The following is a 24,230-nucleotide window of genomic DNA, read 5'->3' on the forward strand; positions in this document are numbered from 1 at the left end:
TTGTTCAGATTCTCAGAGTTCATTTTTAAATTAGTCTCTTGAAGAATTCCAACCCATTTCACAGTGAAGCTAATGTTAAGACTGAAATTTTATTTTTCATGCAGAGTTCACTCTTTGAGTGGTGCAGTAAAGGCAGTCACACTTGGAGTACCTCAGTGATGGCAGGAAGGTTTATGTTTTCCTCTTTGTGACAAGATAAATCTCTGTGAGATTGCTGTAAAGGTACGGAGGATTTTAGAATTCATTTGCACAGAGGTTCCGGGAGCTTCCAGTTTGACAGGAGTGGCCTTGGAAGATTCGCCTGGGCAAACCGCAAGGGCAGATAGTTGGCTGGTTTAGTGATTGGCTTTGAAGCAGCACCAGATGCTATGGGCACCGGGAGGCTCTGGGCATGCCCTTCAGGGGAGCAGCCGAGTAGCAGAGGAGAGCGCCGTGGGAGAACATGGGCCACCCTGGGTGAGGACAGAAACAGGCAGAGGAAGTGAAGGAATTCTTTGAGGAGCAGAGGAGAGAGAGCTGGTAGTTCATCTCACTTTATCTGATTAATAATCCTCACCCCTTCTGCCTGCGCAGCTTGACTGTGAGCAAAATCAGAAATGTGCAGCTCATGACTTCTTGAGTCCTGCTTCCATGTGGGTGGTTGGGGTGGGGCGCAGTACCTCTTGTCCAGCATTAGATCTCAGAGGACTTGGGGGAGAGCATCTTTTGGCTGGCTTATTTAGGAAAAATATTTGGCCAGAATTCACTTACAGTTTCAACTACTTTCATTTTCCTATAATACAAGTTATAGGAGAGAAAAGGTGAAAAGAAGCCTATTTAAATTGTTAATATTGGTATTTATGAGTGATTATTTTTACTCTTTTCTATTTCTCTTTATATTCTATAATGGGTACATTTACATATGTAATAGAACTACTAATAAACTGTATATAAAATTTCTCCCCTGGGTGAGAACTCATCTTCTGCTAAGTTAGGTTCAAGAAACAAGAAATCCTGTTGTTTGTAAATATCCCTTTAAACAGAAGTTAATGCTTGTGAGTATAAGTTCTTCTGTATTGTTATATTGGCAATTTAAGCCTTAATAGAAAAGGGTGGTAGTTTGATAGTGGTGGTAACTTAAAGCCAGGATGGAGTGTTCCAGTTTCCCCAAGAGTCTGTGTGAACAATGTGACTGGCAGCATGTGGGCTTGTTAGGGACTCTGGTACCAAGGCAATCCATGCTGAGATCTGTTATATTTGCTCCAGTCTAGTGTGGTCCTTAGCTTAGAATATGTAGCTTAATCTCGGTGAGCGTGGATCCTAAAAATTCCATCAAAAAGGCTCTATTAGGAGAAGTTACACATAGGGAAACTTGCATAATGTAATGTCATTATTTCCCTTCATGAATGGTCCCACTGAATGAACAGGAAGGGTGGGGCCCTCCGTGAAACTTAAAGCCAGTCCCTCCAGTGAGGCTGGTATCAGCAGAGGGCCAGAAATGTAAGAAGTGCTTGAAGTGGGCATGAAAAAGTTCTTGAAAACTAAAAAATGGTACCATTGTATCTTTTGTTGACTTGAAATTCTTGGCATGTTAATTAGTCTATAAAAAGGGCCTTGACAATGTCATAAGGCAAGTTCTAAAAGCCTCAGGCTTTTAAACTTGAAGTAGCACAGTGAAGGACGGACCTCATGCAGAATGTTCACAATGAATCGCAAAAAGTGACAAAAGTTGATTAATTACTTATATGAAAACAAATTTGCAGTGATTATATTAACATTCTGAAGCCAGCCATTTCCTTCCATTTGCTTCTTGTGGTTGGGACATATCTTCCTCTTTGTTCATTTCCTAAAGGAACCATCTTTCATTTTCCCTCTTTTTTTGATAACCTGTTTCTTCCAAGGACTATAAATATCTGAGATTCACTGATCTAATGAAGACTTCCTCATTGACAGAAATTCTTACAGAATTCAGTGGCAAAAATGAGCTCTATCTTTGAATCAAAATCTGAAATTATTTTTTAAAAGAAAGATAAAAATAGAAAATAGCAAGTTCTTTGCCTTGGGTAGGATGTTTGTGACAATTCAGAAACTGCCCTTGCAAAAATTATAACAGTAAGAAAATTATGACAGTGGAGGAGATATGATCTAGACAATCCCCTCTTGCCTTTATCCTTCGAGCTGCCTTAACTGTTAATGGGCATAGGCTTGGCTAGCTGTGGGAGATATTTATAGTTTATATGATTATAGCCATTCCCCCAAACACAACCATCTTTGTAAAGCTTAATGAGAGACCACCAGGTTAGGAAGATAGAGAAGCCTGGATTCTGCTAACATATGAGCATTGCCAGCCATTTTTTCTGGAGATCACAAGATATGCAACTTTCTCAATTACTTCTGCAGATAACATCATTATTGTAGAATCTAAGATTGCCCTTTGGAGATAACTTTTCAGGTTTTTTGCTTGTCCGACACCAATGATGGCTCTACCTGGACCTGCCAACCACTCCTGTGTCTCCACCCAGAAGCACTTCAGCCAGCAGGAGGATAATTTCCTATATCCCTATGACTGCTCCCCCAACTAATCAGTGGTAAGTACCCATTGCCTAGCCACCTCCACCTCTTCCCCCAAACTACCTTTGGAAAACCCCTAACTTAAGACGAGATTGATTTCAGTAATAACTGTCTCCCACATGGCATGGCCAGCCTTGTGTCAAGTAAACTTTTTCTTTACTGTAATGCTGTAGTCTTTGTTTGTGTACTGAGCAGGAAGAACCTGTTGGGATCTTTCAATTCTATTAAGTAGGTACATTAAAATACATCACCTCATGTCAATCCCTCATTCCCTCCACCTAATTTTAATCAACTAGTTGAATTTAAGAAAATAATCTTAACACTAAGTTGGCTACCAGCAAATGTTCTATTTTTAAAAATTATCTTTTATACATCTAAAAATTATATAGGTGCTTAAACTTGAAACAATTTAAGGTGTATAAAGTGCCTATCAGAATCTCTTATCTATAATAAATGTGAAATTAAAAGTAAAAAGTTTTGCATATTGATGGAGACATTTCTGTCTTGCCCTTGGTATGAGTGAGGTTCAACAAACATGAGGATCTACTTTCTCTTAAATGCTTCAGCTGTCTGGGGCACCAGGGCCTCCTGGATGGGTAGCATAGAAAGCTAAGAACTCTTTATTGCACTTGTTCATTTTTGGGTGGTCCACTGGCTAAAGCTTGCTATATTCAATGGAGCAGAATTTTCCAAAATGTATTCCATAGCACACCATCCCAAAACAGTCTCCATGAAAAAATGCATTACTCAACTGAGCTTGCAAAGCACTACTGATATGGTTTGGCCCTGTGTCCCCACCCAAGTCTCAACTTGAATTGTAATCCTTACATGTTAAGGCAGGGACCTGGTGGGAGGTAATTGGATCATGGCAGCAGACTTTACCCTTGCTGTTCTCGTGATAAGAGTTCTCACAAAATCTGATTGTTTAGTAAGTGTGGGGCTCTTCCCCCCGCTTCTCTCTTTCTTTCTCTCTCTGACCTGCTGCCATGTAAGACAAGCCTTCCTTCCCCTTTGCCTTCTGCTATGATTGTAAGTTTCCTGAGGCCTTCCCAGCCATGTGGAACTGTGAGTCAATTAAACCTCTTTCCTTTAGAAATTTCCTAGTCTTGGGCAGTTTCTTACAGCAGTGTAAAAATGTGTGAATACAACTACCGAATGAATATTATTGAGTAAGTTTAGTATTCTCTACTTAACCTGAAAGCCAATCTTTAGGCATGTCTGACTGGTGCTGATGAATACTAATAGTAATTTGCCTTCCCATCAGCCTTCATATGGTTACGATGCAGGGAATCCTTGTGCCTGCCTCCTAACTGCAACCAGACTCCTTCCCACCAGCTCAGTCTTTCTCTCACATCTCACCATTGCAATCTCCACAGACTCCAGCAAGGTTAACAAAGCCAGTGAGACATTAATTGACATTGTCATAACTCTGGCATGCATCTGCTGGCATAATAAAACACTTGGTGTTTTAAATCAACCTGTGGTGCAGCATTAGTGATAAGGTCTTTTGTCTCCAGGAAGCTTTTCAAGTGCACATTTCTCAATGAGAACAGCCTGGTCAGGAGGGAGACAGTGTTTCATGATCATCTGGCTTCAGACTGCAGAGTCTGACTGCTGGGTTTGCCATTACACATAATTACATTATACATAATTAATGGCTGAGTTTGCCATTAATTATGTGATCTTGGGCAGTTACTTAAATGTACCGTACTTTAGTTTCTTCACCTGTAAAATGGGAATGATAATGGGATCTACTTTGCGTAGGGTTGTTACAAAGGTTAAAGGAGATAGTACTTACATTAGAACAGTAACTGGGATGTGATTAACAATCAATAAGTAGTTATCATCATCCTAGTACTGTTATGATTATTTTCTCAGAAGTTTGGGTTGGAGTTAGCATTCATCTGATACCGTTTTTGAGAGTGTGTCTATAATTAGATCTTTCTGGTCTCTTTTGGAGGGCATATTACATTTAATAGGCATATAAGACTTGGTTAGTCTGCACTTAGACGGCTGAATCTTGAGGAACTGATGTTGAAAGGTTAGCACTCTGGAGCTGAATATGACTGCAAAAATGACCAGGTCCCACTCTCATTTTGCAGATCAAGAGCCTCAGGTCCAGAGAAGTATTTTTCCAAAGCCCCACAGTTTGCTATAGGTGGGGTTGACAAGAGAACCTAGGATTCCTGATTCCAGGTCTACTACACTATTCCACACTGCCCTAGTGCAGGAGGCCTCAGAGTGTGTAGGATAATGCATTATTAGTTATTCTGTATACTGCTTAAATTTGTAGATTGTTTCTTATTCAAGGTTGATGTTCCTCAAGCGTAAAGAAGCAATTCGAAGGGAGAGGAAGAAAGACATGGAAGAGACACAGGCTTTAGAGTCAGAGTCCTGAGTTTTGATCCTATTATCTAAACGTCTAACTCTCAGTGTTAGTGAACTTCTGTGACTTTCACCTTTCTTGTGTATTTGGAGATGATATTTGCTTTTCAGAATTATTGGGAAAATTAAATGAGAAAATATATAAAATTGCTTTGAATGTGGTAGGTATTCAATAGATGGCAGTTTTACAGATGTTCCTTGACCTACCATGGGTTTATCTGGATAAGCTGAGGGGTGTACTGAATGCCTATTGCTTTCACACCATCTTAAAGTTGAAAAATCCTAACTTGGGAACCATCTGTATTAACATTTATGGCTAATGAGAGCTTTAATAGGTGGATGCCACTGCCAGAAACAGCTACTTGAGAAACAGGCTGGAAACAATGTGCAGAGTTTACTTAATCCCATGATTCTTGAACTGTGATATGTGTAGTCCAGGGGTAAATAGCTGTGTGCCAAAGTGAACGAACTGGTATGTCATTTAGGAGGTCAATTTTATTTGGGAAAAAAAAATTGAGAAACTATTAAGTTATTAGTAATTTAAAACATTTAAAAAATAACATGGATATTCTATGGAATAAAATTCAAAGTTAAACATCTTAAGTAAAAAGCACAAGACTTCAAATAAATTTTAGTTTTGCAGCAGACAGCTCCAAAATATTCTGCCAGCCTTCCGTTTCACCACCGTTCTGCCCCAAATTCCAGAGTGCTCACCCTTCATGGCTGTAGGGAATATTCTGATGAAAAGTTGAGAAGGATTAATTTAATCTATCCTCTTACTGCTGCTTTGTAAAGGTAACCACTCAAGGAAAGACAAGCTAAGAGGATATATTCTAGGTGCTGCCAGCTCCTCTACTAAGTGATGTGGGAGTGTCACATGGAGGGCAGTGACGTCAAATCGTGTTGACTCTGAACCCATACACCTGCCTTGCTAACTTCTCATGCTCATTTCTGAATGCCTGGTCCTCATTTGTGGGTTCTGTTTGAGGTGGCATCTATTCTTTTTGGCTGCCAATCATCCAATCCATCCTTTCTTCTGCTGATAATAGCTCCTGTTTTTTCTCCACCCTTCTCCTACTTGGTCTGTGAGTCTTGGCTGTGACTAGTCCTGACCCCTGGATTCAGGGTAGCCACGTGACTGTAGTCTGACCATAAACTTATGCCTTTCTTTGTGGCTCCTGTGGTGCTTTCTTTTCCCTGAACTTGAACCTGTGAGGATATAAGCCTGGAGCTGCCCGATGCTTCTGTCAGTGAATGAAGCTATATAGACTCATAAATTATGTCCTTTATTTGTTTTGTTTTGCCTTAAGTTGTAGAGTTGAGTTTTCTTTTATTTGTATCACTCTGCATCTGTATTTACTCTTGCCTTTTCTACCCTAATCAGTTACAAGAACTACCTACCTGTCCTTATTGCAAAGATTAATATTTACTTCTTCATGCTTCATGCATTTGTTTATTCACTCATTTATACTTATAAAGTTTATAGAATACCTACTGTGGCAGAGCTGGTAATTGTATACTCATTCATTTCCACTTTTTTTTTTTTTTGCCAATTGAACTGCAAGTTTATTCACAGCAGTGATGTGCCACCTGAGGCCATGGGTCATGATTGATCTAACGTTTTAACTTAATCATGGGAATCCTGTTCTAGGTGAATCACACCAATCCCATCCTCTCCTTTCCCAGCCTTCCTTCTAGCTAGTGGTGGCCATGTGGCCCAGTTCTGGCAAATGACACCTCTTAGTGGAAGTTTGCTGGGAGAATTCTGAAAAAATTTGCTATACTGATTAAACAGCATATGCACAATTTGTACAACTACCTTCCTCCTCCTTCCTGTGACTGCGATGTGCAGAGCTGCAACCACTATCTTACAACCATGATGCCCCCCAGGTATGAGAGAGAGGCCAAGAGAGTCACAGAGAAGCCAGCCTTGACATTGTTGAGCTAATGAAACCCCACCAGTAGCCACTTCCCTCAAGACTTTTTATATGATAATTACAAACCTCTATTTGTTTAAGCCTGTGTTAGCTTTCTGTTACTTTTAGTGGACAGCATTCCTAAAAGACACACCCAGCAATAAACAGCAAGGGGCTAAATGCTGGAAATAGATAAATGATAAAGATATGCCATTTCAAGAAGTTTAGCACAGAACTATTCAGTTAGTACAGTGTGATGATGTAATTGCTACAGAGTATAGACAAGGCCCCAAAGGTGCCCAACAGAAGGCATGCTTGAAAGACATAAGCCTTGAGCTGACCCTTACATGGAAATGAGGGTTTTCTAAGTGGACCTTGGCATGAGGTTGGGGACTAGAGCAGTCCATGGAAGCTGGAACAACACGTACACAGGGCTGGCTCAGTAGCTATAAACAGTTGTAAGTGATAAAATGTGAAGGAGAAACCAGTAGCAGGAGACAACTCTATACAGGTATACAGGGGCCAGATCTTAAGGATCCTTTTTTTCCATGCTAAGGAATTTAGAATTAATCCTGTATGTCAGTGAATCAGCACCTGTATGAGTCACCCATGGGCTTTAATAACAGTTTCTCAGACCCTAGCCCAGACCCACTGCTTTGGAATCTATGTGTTAAATCCCAGGAATCTGTATTTTTGAGAAGTTTTGCAAGTGATATTGGTTAAGAATTAATCATACAGATGATAAGATAGTGAAAACTTTTGGTCAGGGGAATGACAAAATCAGATCTGTCTTTTAGAAAGATCCAGTTGTGTGCCTATCACATTTAATGCACAGAATACATCATTTTTTAACAACTGCCTCCTCTATATGACAACATTAATTTTAGTAATATTTTTCTGATTATTTTTTTAAAAATTGAAAAATAAGGATAAATTTTTATTTTAAAGATATTATTCAAATTCAATAAAATAGTTTCTGTATGAGCTTAAAATTTACACCTATGAAACAAAACCTCAGTGTCTGTACTCTTTTCACTGTTTGAAACATTAAACACAAATCCAAACTCCAAGTGGTCAGTTAGAATGACTAACAGAAGTAACTCGAGTTCTGTTTATTCATCTTGAAATCCCTATACTGTCATTGTTTGTTGTGAATCTCCTTTAGCAGTCCTTGTGTTGTACAGTTCTGATGGACAAGAATTTCAGTTATCACAGTTTAGTTAAATAGCACCAGTCCTGCAACAACAAGGTTTCACATTTCAATTACCAGTTCAGTTTATTAACTGTGAGTAATTGCATGAAATACACTTTACAGCCAGCTCTTCAGCTCACAAATCACTACATAAATAAAAGATGCACATCATGATTGGTGACCAATCATGACACTTCTTTAAGAATCTGTTCGTGACTGATCACCAAGCATCTGTTATGCAGTACATGCACAGATAGTACAGTGTGTAGTTGTGTTGCATCCTTGTTGTCCAGTGATAGTCCACAAGATGTTTTTACAAAAATGGATAGTCAAAACGGTATATTGGTCAACAAAGATGAAAGTGTAACAAAGGAACAAAAATGATAATGCTAGAAATGAAACTGACATCAAACATGAATGGAGTTTTAGAAGAAATAGCTGACCCTGGGAATACTGACACAACCATCATTTGAGACTTAGATATGCAGCCAGAGGAACTTGGTGAAGGTAAATTTATGGACATGAATTTGGCAAGTGGATGTGACAAAAAATATAAAGATGTTCCTGAGGAAGTGATACTAGGGACTTCACATGAAGGGGACTCTTGGAGATATTTCATGATGTTGAAAATGCAAAGGATAAAATTTTGGAACCTGATTCAAACTTCAAAATAGGATAACAATTTGTCAAGGGATAGAAAGAAAAAGCTCATTCCAAAAATAAGTTATAGGAGAAGAAGAAAGAAAACACCATTCGAACTACTCTTGGTAAGTTTTTTTAGACAAAGAAATAAAACACTAATTCACAATGTTTCTAATGTTTTAAATTACAGTGTACTAAACAAATATCAATTTTACTCTTTTTCATTTCTCTATTCATTTAGAACTGAGAGTAAGAGAGCTTTTAATGTCTCAACCAAAAAGTTTAGAAGTCACAGAAGAATCTTACTTCTACCTTTTGATGATAAAGATCTTTTTGCATGGTTTCCACTTACATGACAATTTTTTCAGTTCCACAGCGCTGTGCAAACCAAAGACTGCCTGTATTTAAAAGTGGGAATGTATGACACTTAAGAGGCTAGACATAAAAACTGCTCTTGAAAGGAGTTTGAAAAATACTTGAATTGTTACAAGCTTACGAGGGAAACACATTTTAAGGTGTTGACTGTACAACTGGAAATTCTCTGATTACTTTCTCTGTAAAAAATATTTATGAAAATAAAATGTCTACTAAATACACAATTTAAAATGTGCTAATTTGAAGCTGATGTATATAATGTTAAAACTCATTAGTAATCACAATTGTTTAGAACTTAGGCCAAGAAAATATTTTGGGGGTAGTAGTAACGTATCATTGATGTTGTTTAGACTCACATACCCATGGATATGATAAAAGGCAGACTGACTTTTAGTTTTATTATTGTTTTAAATTCCCTTTGTATTTGCCCACCTTATGGCTTGCACTGGGGTGAACTGCTCCCACTGTCCTGCCATCGGTACGCCACTAGAAACATCACTGGAGAAGCACTGTGGTGGAGGATGACATGAAGGCAGTGAGACAGAAGCCGGATATGTACATAGGAATGGCAGAGAGACCGATTAGGAGATAAGCTGAGGTAGTCACAGTGGAAATGAACCTATTTTAGGCTATTGGTCTTTGTCATGATGACCAAGTTTAATTCCTGCCTGAGATGACCACTACCTCTTACAATTTCTGCAACAATCTATCTCTTTCAGACCCATCCTTCTGTAGTGGCACTGCTGATTATTCTAAATCTCCCCTGAACTTAGCTGTGAACCTGCTGAATGTCCTTTACCCTGTCACTGACCTCTAGCTCTCCCCTACCCACATTTGACCCTCAAGGAGATTTGGCCGTGTCCTCAGTTGGATCTGACAGTCTAAAATCACAGCCTATTATTCTTACAAATTATAAGTGAAAAAGATTCTAGATTCCCTTATATTTAGCTTCTTTCAGAATCTACTAATTTTGGAAGCACAGGTTTTGCCCCCATCTCTGTCCTAAGATGTCTTTTTTTCTGGAGACGAGTACTCTTATTTTTCTTTCAGTTCATCATTCTGAAACCAGCCCAATTATCCCATAGAACTGAGGTTTATGGCTTCTTTTGAGTAAACATAGAAATTGATTCTCCCAGTCTTAAAACTTGAGAAAGTTTCATTTGTCTTATCTGAGTTCCTTTCTCAGGGAATCAACCATCAGTCCTCCCAGATTATAATAAGGAACTGAAACTTACCAGATCATCACCTCTGGATAATAAGATGCCAGACCCCTCACTCAGCGTGACTGCCTAATGGGCCACTTGCTTCCTGTTGAACAACTCCTCTTCCTTACCCCTTCATAATTTCTGTTTTCCCACACAGGGTTACACTTATTTCCTGCATATAAACCCCCAATTTTAATCAGTCATGGAGATGGATTTGAGACTGATCTCCCATCTCTTCAGCTGCAGCACCTGATTAAAGCCTTCTTCCCTGAAAATACTTGTTGGCTCAGTGATTGGCTTTCTGTCTGATGAAGAGTAGGACCTAGACAGGACCACTCGTGTTTTGGTAACAATTCTACAACAACCTTTTCTGAATTTGATTCTTTCATCACACTGAAGACACATGTATGTTAATTGTATATCTGAACATCCTGGGTAAAGCATGACAACAATAAACAATAAAAATCCAGAATTATACTGGTATAATTAGGCCAGAAATTATAAATTAATTGCCTTTAGTACAAATTAATATCACAGATAATTCATTTGGCCCATGCAGTGTTTTACATTTTCTTGAACCAATGCTAATATTTCAAAACCTTCATGACAAAAAGGTTTTTGTCAGGCTTTTCTTCTTTTTCTTAAAAAATATCCAGTACATTTCCACAAGGTAGCAGTCAATTGGTGCTAATGGTCACCACTACTTTTAAACAGGGTCTGTCTAAACTTGATTTCTATTTTCCTTGATTCCTGTTTTGTGATATCTGCTTAAACCTGGTAGACACTTGAGTTTGTAACTCATTATTTGAAATTTAGAGACTTAATTCTTATCAAGAGCAACATTAGCCAAAACTATTTTCTCAGAATAAATAACCAGACTCTTGACTGTCTACTTCTCCAAAGATCAGCTAATAAATTTAGATTTGATCAACACGTTTATCTTGTGGTCTTTTCAGATCTCAGCACCCGTATATAAGAACAGAGTCAGTTTTGCTTGGCTTTGGAGGAGAATTTGAATGAAAATGCAGAAGGACATGTCTCTTCCCAATTATGTGAGTAGAAATAAGTATTTGAAGAGTATGTTTTAATTTCCTAAACAGTCAACTATAGTTAGATGTTGCCACAGCCTTCACTAGTCCAGTCTATGATGGTGTAGTATCTGGCAGTTGATCTACAATTGTTTATGTGTTCTTCCTGAGGTCTTCTCCAGCTTGACTTCTCATCTGTTCTGGACACCCAATAATTTAAACCACTCATACATATTCTTTGCAAATTAAAAAAAAACAAAGTCTGCATAGTCATAAGGTGGCAAAACTTATTACATAGTCAGCTTACCTAACCAAACAGACTGCTAACCTTCTTCCTCTGAAATAGCTAACATTTGGGTTATTTCACTGCACTTAGGTTTTCCGCAAAAGTGAAAAATATGTACTTGTATTATATTTGCATAACTAAGATGTCTATTGTGTTGATTTTCCCAGAGCAAAACAACTTTTAATTCAAAGTTTCTTATTTTAGGAAACATACTGAAACTTGCTCTCACATGAACAAAATTAAATAAAATTTTCTTTTAGAATAGTTTTGGTTTACAGAAAAGTTGCAAAGATAGTACAGAGAGTTTACATGTACTCCTCATCCAGTTTCCCCTGTTCTGAATGGTATATTTGCCACAACTAAGGAACCAGCATTGGTGAGTATGATGAATGTCCCACTTTATTTGGATTTAACTGTTTTTTTCCTAACAGACTTTTCTTTTCCAGGATCCAGTCCTTTTTTCTCTCTTCCAGGATCTCATTACATAGACAACACATTACATGGAAAACACATTACATTTAGTTATTATGTCTCTTTAGACTTTGCTTGGCTGTGATAAGTTTCTTAGATTAAAAAACATTTTTTTGATGACTTTGATAATTTTCAGGAGTACTGGTTGGATATTTTGTGGAACTATCTAAATTTGGGTTTGTCTGATGTTTTCTTTTTTACAATCAGTCTCGGATTATGAGATTTTAGAAATAATACCACAGAGATAAAGTGTCCTTCTTATCACATAATATCAAGTGTAGATGCTATCAACATGACTGGTCAATGATGATGTTAACCCTGACCACCTGTCAAGGTAGTGTTTGCCAAGTTTCTCTACTGTAAATTTAGTCTCCCTACTCCCCAGTACTTGAAAGCAAGTTAGTAAGTGCAGCCCATATTCAAGGGATGGGAAGTTAAACTCTGCTTCCTCGAGGGATAAGTATCTATGTAAATTATTTGGAATTTTTCTACATGGGAGATTTGTCTCTTCTCCCCCTTTGAATAATCTCAGGTTAATTCATGTATACCTTTGGCAGGTCCCCATCATTTTGTTTACTTAGCACTTCCTTACTTTCTGGTACTACGTGGTGTTCCAGGGTCATTTGTATATTTTCTGTCTCAACCTTAGAGTCAGTCATTTCTCAAGGAGCCCCAGTTCCTTTCACTGGAGAATGGTGTTAGAAACCAAGATCTGGGCATTGGGTGTGCTCATTCATCCTGGGATGTTATTGCTTCTAGAAGGCCCTCTCAGAGGGCAGAGCTAGGAAATATATGTATGTATACTAACCCATGTGTTCACACATATACACAATCATTTCTGTATTTATCTGTCTGTATATATTTTAAGTTAAACATGAATTCACACTGATGTCTTTGACCCCAAGCCCATACCACATGTTTCATTCTGACTTCCAACTTCTGTAACCTCTCAGCAGAGAGAAACCTGGATCCCACTATCTACCATCAATTTACTCATTTGTTCAATCCCAGTATAAGATTTTCTTATCTCCCTAGTTTCTATTTATTATGGGTTCAAGTGATATATTGGGGCTTAATCTCAGATAGGAAAACCCTTTTAGTTCTTTCAATGATGTAAACAGCAAAGCATAATTTGGCCACACTGCAAAATAAAACCCTCAGCATGTTTTCTTAATTCGTTGAAATAGATAAGTATGCATTAGCAGTTAACACATCTGTGAACACCTGGGATGCTATGAATGTTAATTAGGGATATCAGGTCTAGAGGATTTATGAAGGCAAGTGATTAAACAGGTAAATATAGATTTTAGTCATTCAATATTTCAATACTACAAATTTTGTTTTTGTGTAAAACAGAAACCCCTTGGGAACTTTAGCTCTACTCATTACTTGTTTGCAAAAAAAGATTTTTATAAAAAGATATTTTGTAAATTTGCACAAATGAGATTTTATCCTTTGGGAGTAACAAAAACAAAGGTGAATGATACTGCAGTGAGATAGCATAAGTTTTGGGTATACTGAACTATTGCATTAAGAGTTGTTTGAATGCAGAAACAACTTAATGTCTTTCTGGAGTAAAATAAATTTCAGATTTTTTGGAAAAATGCTAATGCAAACATATTATAAAAAGTTTTTTCTATCATTAGACAGAAGCACCTAAGATAATGACTGTGCTTTTGGGTAGGCCTACAGTGCTTTTGGAAGAATTGATCATGTTCTCCATTGTAAGTTCTGCTGTGGGTGCTGTAACTGTATCAGATGTGGGGGTGTGATGCTACCTTTAGTGCAGAGAGATAAAGGGATAATATTAACAAATGAAAGGAAACCATTGAAAAGAAGCCGAAGAACACCTCTAAAGTTTGCAGTAATGTAAAGTATTGATACAACATGGTATATAAGATGGGACTATGATGCTAAGAAATAATTCCTTGAAACTGTTTTTAAAAATGTGGCTCATAGCCTTTTGCTGTAATTAGTGATCATTTTGTCTAAAGCAATAGCCAGCTAGACTGGTGAATGACATTGGGTAATTATAAATGGCAACATTAATTTTGTTTTTTTTTTTCTCATCACATATCTGTCTAGGTTTATTTCTAGAGATTTTATTTTTATATTTAGTTTTTTAGGTCTTCAGGAAAGCTTTATTAGGATTTATTTGTTTCTTTTCTTTATTTTTTATTTCAATAGGTTTTGGGGGAACAGGTGGTGTGTAGTTACACAAATATGTTGTTTAGTGGTGATTTCTGAGATTCTGGTGCACCCATCACCCAAGCAGTGTACACTGTACCCAGTGTGTAGTCTTTTATCCCTCACCTCCTCCCACCCTCTCCCCCGAGTCCCCAAAGTTTGTTGTATCATTTTTATGCCTTGTGTCCTCATAGCTTAGCTCCCACTTATGAGTGAGAACACACAATGCTTGGTTTTCCATTTCTGTTACTTCATTTAGAATAATGGTCTGCAATTCCATCCAAGTTGCTGGGAGTGCCATTACTTCATTCCTTTTTCTGGCTGAGTAGTAGTCCATGGTATATATACACCACATTTTCTTTATCCATTTGTTGATAGATGGGCATTTGGGCTGGTTCCATATTTTTGCAACTACAAATTGTGCTGCTATAAGCATATGTGTGCAAGTATTAATATCTTTTTCATATAATAACTTCTTTTCCTCTGGGTAGATCCCCAGTAGTGGAATTGCTGGATCAAATGGTAGATCTGCTTTTAGTTCTTTAAGGAATCCCCACGCTATTTTCCATAGTGGTTGTACCAGTTTACATTCCCACCAACAGTGTAAAAGTGTTCCCTTTTCACCACATCCATGCCAACATCTATTATTTTTTTATTTTTTGATTATGACAATTCTTGAAGAATTAAGGTGATACTGCATTGTGGTTTTGATTTCCATTTCCCTGATCATTAGTGATGTTGAGCATTTTTTATATGTTTGTTGGCCATTTGTATGTCTTCTTTTTAGAATTGTCTATTCATGTCCTTAGTACAGTTTTTGATGGGATTGTTTTTTGTTGCTAATTTGTTTGAGTTCTTTGTAGATTCTGGATATTAGCCCTTTGTCAGATGTATAGATTGTGAAGATTTTCTCTCATTCTGTGGGTTGCCTGTTAACTCTGCTGATTATTTCTTTTGCTGTGCAGAAGCTTTTTAGTTTAAGTCCCATCTATTTATCTTTGCTTTTGTTGTAATAAATGGAAACATTATACTTTCAAGTTGGGTCTTGGTGGTATCTCCAGTTTGGGACTTTTTAATCCTTAGGTTGCCAACACCTGTTTCTGTTGGGAACATATTTACTGCCCATCTTTTGTCATCTCATAATAGTTAGGGTTGAAAGGGTATTTAGAAACCCAAAGACTACTGGAGAAAGGCTTTGAGAAGGAAGCTACCTGGGTTAGGTTAAGTTAAATTAGATAAGAATACATGAAATGAGCAAAGAAGATATATGTGAGCTAACATGGAAATCTCTAACAGAGATATTGAAATTAAATAAAGAAAATTTCAGAAAAAAATGCTTACCTGGATTAAAGGGAGAGACTGGGGGATCATGTGGAGAAACTTAACCTATTTTTTGTGGTATATTCCTACAACATTTGATATAGTTTTGAAACCTATTCCATATTTTATAATGAATGACTTGTGAAATAAACAGCCTTATCAGGCTACTTTGATTTGGATAATAACAAACTGACTGACCTGATGAAACTAGTGCAATAGTTTGAATTAGTACATTCTCAGGCTGTGTGATTGTGTGCCCGTTACTGATCTTACAGTCATCACTTTGGGAATCAAAAATGAATTACAGAAATTAAAATACTGATGTGCCTTTCTAGCTGTTAAAAACTGAATCTTTCAAAAGTATGGTTCATCTTTGTTACAATAAAATGGGTTTTAAAATATTTCTTATTGATGTGTCATGAATCTGTCAAATTTGATAAGTACAAAAATTGATTTTATTTCTTTATTCTCAGTGGTGAAATTTTTCTTTTATTATTTCAAGCCAAGAAAATAATGTTTTATATTATACTAGTAAATACTTCCAAAATATGATGTTTACATAATGATTTACTTTTTACAAAGTATTTGCACAACTATTATTTCATCTGGAGTCTCCAAACAAGAGAAATGTTAAAATCTAAAACATTTGTTCTTAGAAATTCTGAAATGATAGGGTCTTTTTAAATGTTTTATTAACAATTTTTCTCTTCAGGCATTTTATCTTCTAACCCCAAAGTATGTTATATTCTTATAGTTTTATTTCTAAGGTAAGATGAAGTTTTAATGACATAGAAACTTAGCAATACAATGACTCCTCATTATAGAAAATATTTTCATTAAAGAAAACTTTCATTTAATTTAATTCAGTTCAATTCAACCATTACTACTGATTGGGTGTGCACTGTAGAGGATGCTATGCTGGGAGCTGCAGGGAATATTATGAGCAAAGCAGTGTCCTGCTTTCAAGGAGCAATAATTACACATAAAGTATAAGCAGTTCAATGAAGAACTTATTGCTCTGTTGTGGTGAGTGTGGGAGAGTCAAGACAGAAACAAAATAAATTTTGACACTAACCTGAACATGATGATATGAGGGAAATGAAAGCAATGTGTCATGGGAGTTCAAAGGAGAAGATGATGCCCTGAGTTGGTAGGATTGGAGAAGGCTTCATGAAGGTAGTGAGTATGAAATGAGCCTTGAATATGAAATAGAATTTAAAGAAATTAGGAAGTTTAGACACAGTCATGGGAAAAACCAAAAGTATTTCAGTTGAGGCTATCTTAATGAGTTAGCCTTTTTCTTTTTTGTTGATGATATCTATAAATCATCTTATCAGTGAACGACATAAAGTAGGGACTCCTTTTGTTTGTCATAAGTCTTATGATATGGATTATCATCTCATCCAAGTTTCTCAAGAAACTCTGATCCAGAGAAATTAAGTGCCATTTTGTAAACCCCAGGCGCTTGGTAGAGGAGTCAGACTTAGAGCCAGTCTTTTTATTTTCAAGCCAGTGATGAACTCAGTTTACTTAGGAAAAAAAAACAAAACAACAACAACAAAAAAAAACCACTACAAGTATCAGTGATCTTAGAGGTTTCTTTTCATTATTTGGGATATCAATATAAAGGAAAAAATGCAAGTGACTTTTTTGGTGATTTGAGACTTTTTTATACATTATGTCACAGTCTTGACTAAACAGAAGGAAATAATAACAGATGCCATTTCTAGGAGGCAGGCATTTACCAAATGTTTTCTCATTTAATCTTCACCATAAACAGGCCCAATTACCATAATTATCATTTTTATTATGAGAAAAATGATACTAAAAGAGTGTAATTGATGTGCTTAGTGTTGTATCCTTAGAAATGCTGAATTCAAGACTCAAACTGAGGTGCTGAGCTATTAATCCACATTGCTATTTTGAAACAGTTAAGTACAGCTGTTGGTTAGAGGAAGATGTGAGGTCCTTCTAATAATCCCTTTAAAATTACCTTCTCCTTTCTTCAAGGCAAACCAAGTGTTTAGGACACACAAATCATTTGGTTACGCTTCCTCTAAAATTGGTCTGTAGGCTTTTGGGAAAGACAAGAAGGAGTCGTTTCTTCACTTAGAAATGAGGAAAACACAAAACGTGGTTATAAACATAGGGGAAGTATTTTTTTTAACCATTCATATCAGTTGGAAGGGTTCCAGAGCCTCAAATCACTTCCCTCCACCACCACCAGTACCATCACCACCACCACCAACAACAACAACAACTATTGTCCAGCAGGGCGTTCTCTACTAGTTGATTCCACTTATTTACTGGTGACAGCGCTAGACTTAAGCATGGGGTAAATGCTGGTGTCTAAAGGCAGGGAGGAGGTACCTTCTAGTCTTTTAAGAGGTGAGCTTTCTTGAAGGCTGAATGTAAAAAGATGTGCAAAAGAGATGTCCATGGAAAGTGAAACTTTCAGTCACATACAAAAATGGAGAAAAGTAAAATGGAGATTTCCAGAATAAGGTTTCAAATGTACAGACAGATGTCCAGATGAAGGCAAGCAATTTTTTCAGCATATTTCTCTTTATTTTTAATTATGGTGAGTTTTGAGGTTAGTCCTACTCTTTGATTGTACTTTTATTCTCCCAATTTTGTCTTTCTGTGTTATGATCCCCTTAACAAGCAAGAGGAAACAGACGTATAATAAACCAGATGTCACTCAATAATTCCTAAGTGTTATTCTTAGTATCAGAAAAGCAAATGCAAACCAGTAAAGAAAAAAAAAGTGATGGGTGGGGGCTAGATTTTAACGTTATTCATTTGGCATAATTTAGAGTTATTATTGACAATGATGCTCTTCAAACTAAAATAAGTTCTTTAAAATGTGGCACAGAAAAGGACTTCTTGTGGGTGAAATGAGCAGTATGCTAATGAAAAGCTAAATAGTTATATATTTTTCTGTCTATTTACCGATCAATTTGCTGACTATAGTTTATTCCTAAATTGCTCCTTTCTTCAAATAAGGGTGATATTATAGAGTAAGACTCAGCATGACAAAGTGAAATTTTGAAAGGCAGCAACACTTTAGGTTTAATCAATGGCCATTCCCCTTCTTTGAAAATAGAACTCTGGTTTTTATTTACTCTCCTCCTATGAGCATCTCTTCAAGGATAGCTAGACTCTTCCCCAACCAAAGAGGTAACTCTTAATTGTTTTAAGCTAATTACAGTTGTCTCATTATTTGTTTTCCAAGTAATTGGTGAAACCATGTGTAATTTACAAAGTTTTGGCCAAGAAAACGTGAAAGGAAATCTCCTGAGAGCCTCTGGGAAGGTTTTTATCACTGTGTGTGTGTGTTTGTGTGTATGTGTGTGTGTATATATATGTGCGCGTATGTGTGTGTATGTATGTGTGTGTGTATGTATATGTGTGTGTGTGTATATATATAAATAAATAAAACAACCAAAGACAGGGTAGATGTATCCTCAAGGAATACTTGAAACTGAGTCAGATATCTGGAGGCTATGAGGGGGAGTCAGCCTAAGAGTCAATATCCTGGAGATCAGCAGATGGCACAGCAGAAAGGAATCTGCTTTTATGATGACCTCATTGAACTATTTGATTACCCATCCCTAAAACTGACCTAGTAATGTGAGATAATAGTGTCCTTATAAACCTCTTCTGGTTGTGATTTCTCTAATTTGCAGATGAAAGCACTCTGATTGGCACAAGTGTCAACTTTATTTTTTTCAGGATTATATTTAACTAGTCCCCAGTTTGAACTTATTTCCAATTTCGCTTTGTATTATCCACCTAAAATGCTCTTCTTGTCTTCTTGGATCATCCAGAGCCTGAAATCTCTATATGTATGTGTCTCTGAAATCTCATAGTATGTATGAAACCTTCCCTAAAACTTCCTTTGGGAGCCCTCTCTTCTGAACGTCTAGAAAAGTGCTGCTCAAACTTTAAGTTCATTCGTGTCATCTGGGGCTCTTATAAAATGCAGATTCTGATTCACTAGGTCTGGAGTGGGACCCAAGATTTTGAGTTTTCAAAAGCTCCCAGGGGTTACCCTGCTGCTTATCCAGGGAGCACACTTTGAGTAACAAGAACACTCTTACTGGTAACACTCACTTGATACTAGATTACATGCAAGCAATAATGTATGTTATTTAGTTTCATGAGTTTATGTTTCCTCTTTCCAACGAAATTTCAAATTTTCCAAGGGCAGAGGTCGTGCTTTCTCATTTTTTGGTTTCATGACAACACTCAACACAGTGAATCTGTTAAGCAAAGAAGGGATGAATCAATGAAAAGGAAATTAAGTTAAATATAACCATGTTTTTGATAAAGAGGAATCCACTATCTCAAATAACTATCAATAAGATGATTTGTTCTGTCTTTACTAATTGGCAAAATACTTACTTTTGCAGAGAATTAAAAATTCTAGAAAAAATATTTTAAAAAATTATTTGCCAGATGGCAGTGGAAAGTGAACAAAAGCAGGCAAATACTGGAGGGGAAGTGACATTAAATAAAATAAATATCAATTAGTGATATTTTTTCTTTTTGCCTGAGTACAGGTCCCAGTGTGCTATACAGTGTAGCTATTAAAGTACTTCATATAGTCTTACTGTTTAAAAGAAGTAAATGACAGAGTTCAGAGAAATCACAGCCACTGGAAAGCGAAGGAGAAATCTTGTAGAGGAAAGAGCCAGAGATTGGGAGTCCACAATGCTGTTCATAAACTCTTTTGAAATTTCTGGGTGGTCTCAAATCATGCATGTGGGACAGACTCCTAGCAGCTCAGCTATGGTAAAGGAATTGAACTGGTAAAGGAATTTGAGCTGCCATTCACCATAGAAAATATAGAGTTTTCAGTCTGAGTTCAGCCAGTTTAACTGACTGCTCTAACAACAAAATTAATACTCTTCAAAGGAACATAACAGAATCCAGAGTCTGTGTTACACATTATTCACAATGCTCAAGATATAATGAAAAAGTACTTGCCATACAAAGAAACAAGAAAACGTAACCAATAGACCATTCTCATGAAAAAAGACAACAGAGACTGACCCTGAGATAGTCCAAATGTTGGAATTAGCAGATGCAGATTTTAAAGAAACAATTACACCTGTTTTCGAGTACATAAAGGAAAATTTTCCCATATAATAAAAGGGAATAATTCTTAATAGAAATATATAAATTATAAAAAGGAATCAAATGGGAATTATAGAACTGAAGAATACATTCTCTGAAGTTTAAAAATTCCACTGCATAGGCTTAAAAGAAGAATGCATATGATAGGAGAAAAAGTCATTTTTCTCTGAAGCTAGATCATTTGAATTCAATGAGGTGATTTGGTTGTATGATTCCTAGTTCAAACCTTAGAAATGACAATTATGGCTGGTCTAAAGACTTTCCAATTATCTTTTTTTTTTTTTTTGAGATGGAGTCTCACTCTGTCACCCAGGCCGGGGTGCAGTGGTGTGATCTCGGCTCACTGCAACCTTTGTCACCCAGGTTCAAGTGATTCTCCTGCCACAGCCTCCCAAATAGCTGGGATTACAGGTGTCTGCCACTGTGCCCAGCTAATTTTTGTATTTTTAGTAGAGATGGGGTTTCACCATGTTGGTCAGGCTGGTCTTGAACTCTTGACCTCGTGATCCACCCACCTCAGCCTCCCAAAGTGCTAGGATTACAGATGTGAGCCACCGTGCCTGGCTTCCAATTACCTTTTTAAGGAGCCCAGGAATCCACTCTTTTTCTGGGTCAAGGATCTTAAAACTCAGGAAAATTCAACGAGTTTTTAGTGTTCTTACCTCTGCTAAACAACAGTTGGAAATCTTCAGTGAGCCTAGAAGAGACATGCCAGCCAGAGATTTTTCAGGTATCTGCTTGATGGCAGCCCCACTAGCAATGCCCTAGAGTGTACTGAATGACACAAACCTAATTAGACTGATTAGAATCTGATCAGTTCTGAGAATGCAATTAAGCAATGCTGCTGCTTAGTTAGTGTTATGTCACTCCCAGAATAACAGAAATATTTGATGTTGCTGAAAGAGAAGGGAGAACTTGAAAGGAATTAAAAAGTAGACACATCACCAGTTGGCAGTCACTGTAGTAATAATAATTTTAGCCAAGAACCAAGAAAGAAACTAGCGGTTGAAAATTAGATGAAAAATAGGACATTTACATCACGTCAAAGTAGGTCTCCAGAAGGTATTTATTAATTACAAAGGGGAAAAAGATTTACACTGAGGAAACATGGCAGAAATCACCTTAAGTAAGTGATCAAATAAATGCCACTAATAATGAGACAGAGATATCATGTGCTTCTTATTATTATGCTCTGAAAAGGACACAACACTTTACTTCTGAGCTAATCCTTCCAAAAATACATAATCTAAATCTATTTATGAGGAAACATCAGATAAACCCAAACTAAGGGCTTGTATACATTTTGAATGTCGAGGTCATGAAAGACAAAGAAAGATTGAGGAATTATAAGGTGATAAAGAGACATGACAATTAAATGCATAATTCTGGATCAGAAAATGAAATGTATAATTCTGGATCAGAAAAAAAAAAGATATTTTCTTCCTTTTGCTATCAAGGACATTAGTGAAATAATTAGTGAAATTTAACTAAATTCCGTAGATTAGATAATAGTCACATAAATAGTAAGTTCTTGATTTTGATAATTAAACTGTGCTTTGTAAAAGAATGCCCTTGCCCTTGTTTTCTAATTATTAAACTTTATTTTAGTTTTAGTTTCACAGTGCAATTGAGCAGATAGGACACATACCGCTGTCCTCACATATGTACAGCCTCCACCACTATTGACATCTTACACCACAGTGGTACATTTCTTACAATCAATGAACCTGCATTGACATATCATTGTCACCCAAAGCTCGTAGTTTACATTAGGGTTCACTCTCAATGTTGTACATTCTATGAGTTTTGACAAATGTGTAATGACATGTATTCACCATCATAGGCCCTAAATCCTATATGCTCTGCCTATTTTTGCCTTCTTCCTCCGAACCCCTGGTAACCACTCAGCTTTTTACTGTTTCCATAGTTTTGCCTCTTTCAGAATGTTATATTGTTGGAATCATACAGTATGTTAGCCTTTTCGGATTGGCTTCTTTCACATAGCAATGTAGATTTAAGGTTCCTCTATGTCTTTTTGAGGCTTGACAGCTCATTTATTTTTAGTGTTAAATAATGTTCCATTGTCCGAATGTGCAACAGTTTATTTACATATTCACCTACTGAAGGACATCTTGGTTGCTTCAAAGTTTTGGCAATTGTGAATAAAGTTGCCATAAACATTAATGTCCCGGTTTTTATGTGGACATAAAAGTTTTCAACTCATTTGGGTAAATATCAAGGAGTATGATTGCAAGATGATAAAAGTATATTCAGTGTTGTAAGAAACTGGCAAATGATCTCCCAAGGTGTCTTTTCCATTTTGCATTCCCAGGAACAATGAATAAGAGTTTCTGTTGCTCCACATGCTCATCAGCATTTGGTGTTGTCAGTGTTTTGGATTTTAGCCATTCTAATAGCTGTGTAGTCATTGTTTCTAAGAAACATACATGAAAGTATTTGGCATTGTAAAGTAAAGAAGCATTGCAATATAATCTTACATGGTTCTGAAAAAAATGCATTTTTGTGTGTGTATAGTGCACACTAGGCACTCACAAAATAATAGATATGTTATGATCCACATACCTTTCCTAGCTTCATCTGGTTTTCCTCCTTCTCCTAATCTTCAAATTCTCATTCTCTCTCTCTCTCTCTCTGTCTCTCTCTCGCTCTCTGTGTGTGTGTGTGTGTGTTATATCCAGAATAACAGAGAGGAGGTATTATTATGGCCAACATGAGTGGAAGTAAGAGAAACACATTCTAATTCCTTATGGCTCTGATCATAAATTCTAGAGCAGTAGTTTTCAAATATGGCTACACATTGGAATCATCTGAAGTGTTTCAAAAAAAAACAAATAGATGCATAATATTACAAACCATGCATAGGTAAAAACATTTATTCAAAATACAAAATAGAACAATAATATAATGTAACAAAATATACAAAGTTCATTAATATTTTTTCAGATTGCATATCGCAACTAACATTTAAGAAACTACCATTTGTAGAATTTTGGTGTAATATCAAGAACACCCACAACTAACTGAAAATACTCCTTTCTTTTCCAACTACATGTCATGTGGGCCAATTTTTCTTTAAATGTTTCAACCCAACAATTTATTGCAACGTATCAAATGCAGAAATGGATATGAGAATCTAGTGTTCTGTTTTAAAGCAGAAGTTAAAGAGATCTGGCTGGGTGTGGTGGCTTATGCCTGTAATCCCAGCACTTTGGGAGGCTGAGGCGGGCAGATTACTTGAGTTCAGAAGTTCGAGACCAGCCTGGCCAACATGGTGAAACTCCATCCTTACTAAAAATACAAAAATTAGCTGGACATGGCAGTGCATGCTTGTAATCCCAGCTACTCAAGAGACCGAGGCAGGAGAATCACTTGAACCTGGAGGCAGAGGTTGCAGTGAGCCCATATTATGCCAATGAACTCTAGCTTGGGCTACAGAGAGAGACATCATATCAACAACAACCAAAAAAAAAAAAAAAGATTTGCAAAATGCTAAATAATATCTGTTCACAT

The 24,230-nt window shown here is 36.8% G+C and overlaps 1 long non-coding RNA gene across 1 annotated transcript in view; it reads left to right on the forward strand.

Annotated features, from left to right (window-relative positions):
* The first annotated feature begins 350 nt into the window (after window positions 1-350).
* The window catches only part of LOC102131869 (uncharacterized), a 186,657-nt gene continuing 162,777 nt past the window's right edge, over window positions 351-24,230 (forward strand). The window contains exons 1-3 of the long non-coding RNA XR_006697650.2: window positions 351-2,567; window positions 10,423-10,611; window positions 11,222-11,317. This is a non-coding gene — a long non-coding RNA (uncharacterized lncRNA). The remainder of the gene's footprint in view (window positions 2,568-10,422; window positions 10,612-11,221; window positions 11,318-24,230) is intronic.

This window comes from Macaca fascicularis, chromosome 4, assembly GCF_037993035.2.
Source record: "Macaca fascicularis isolate 582-1 chromosome 4, T2T-MFA8v1.1".
Lineage (NCBI taxonomy): Eukaryota > Metazoa > Chordata > Mammalia > Primates > Cercopithecidae > Macaca > Macaca fascicularis.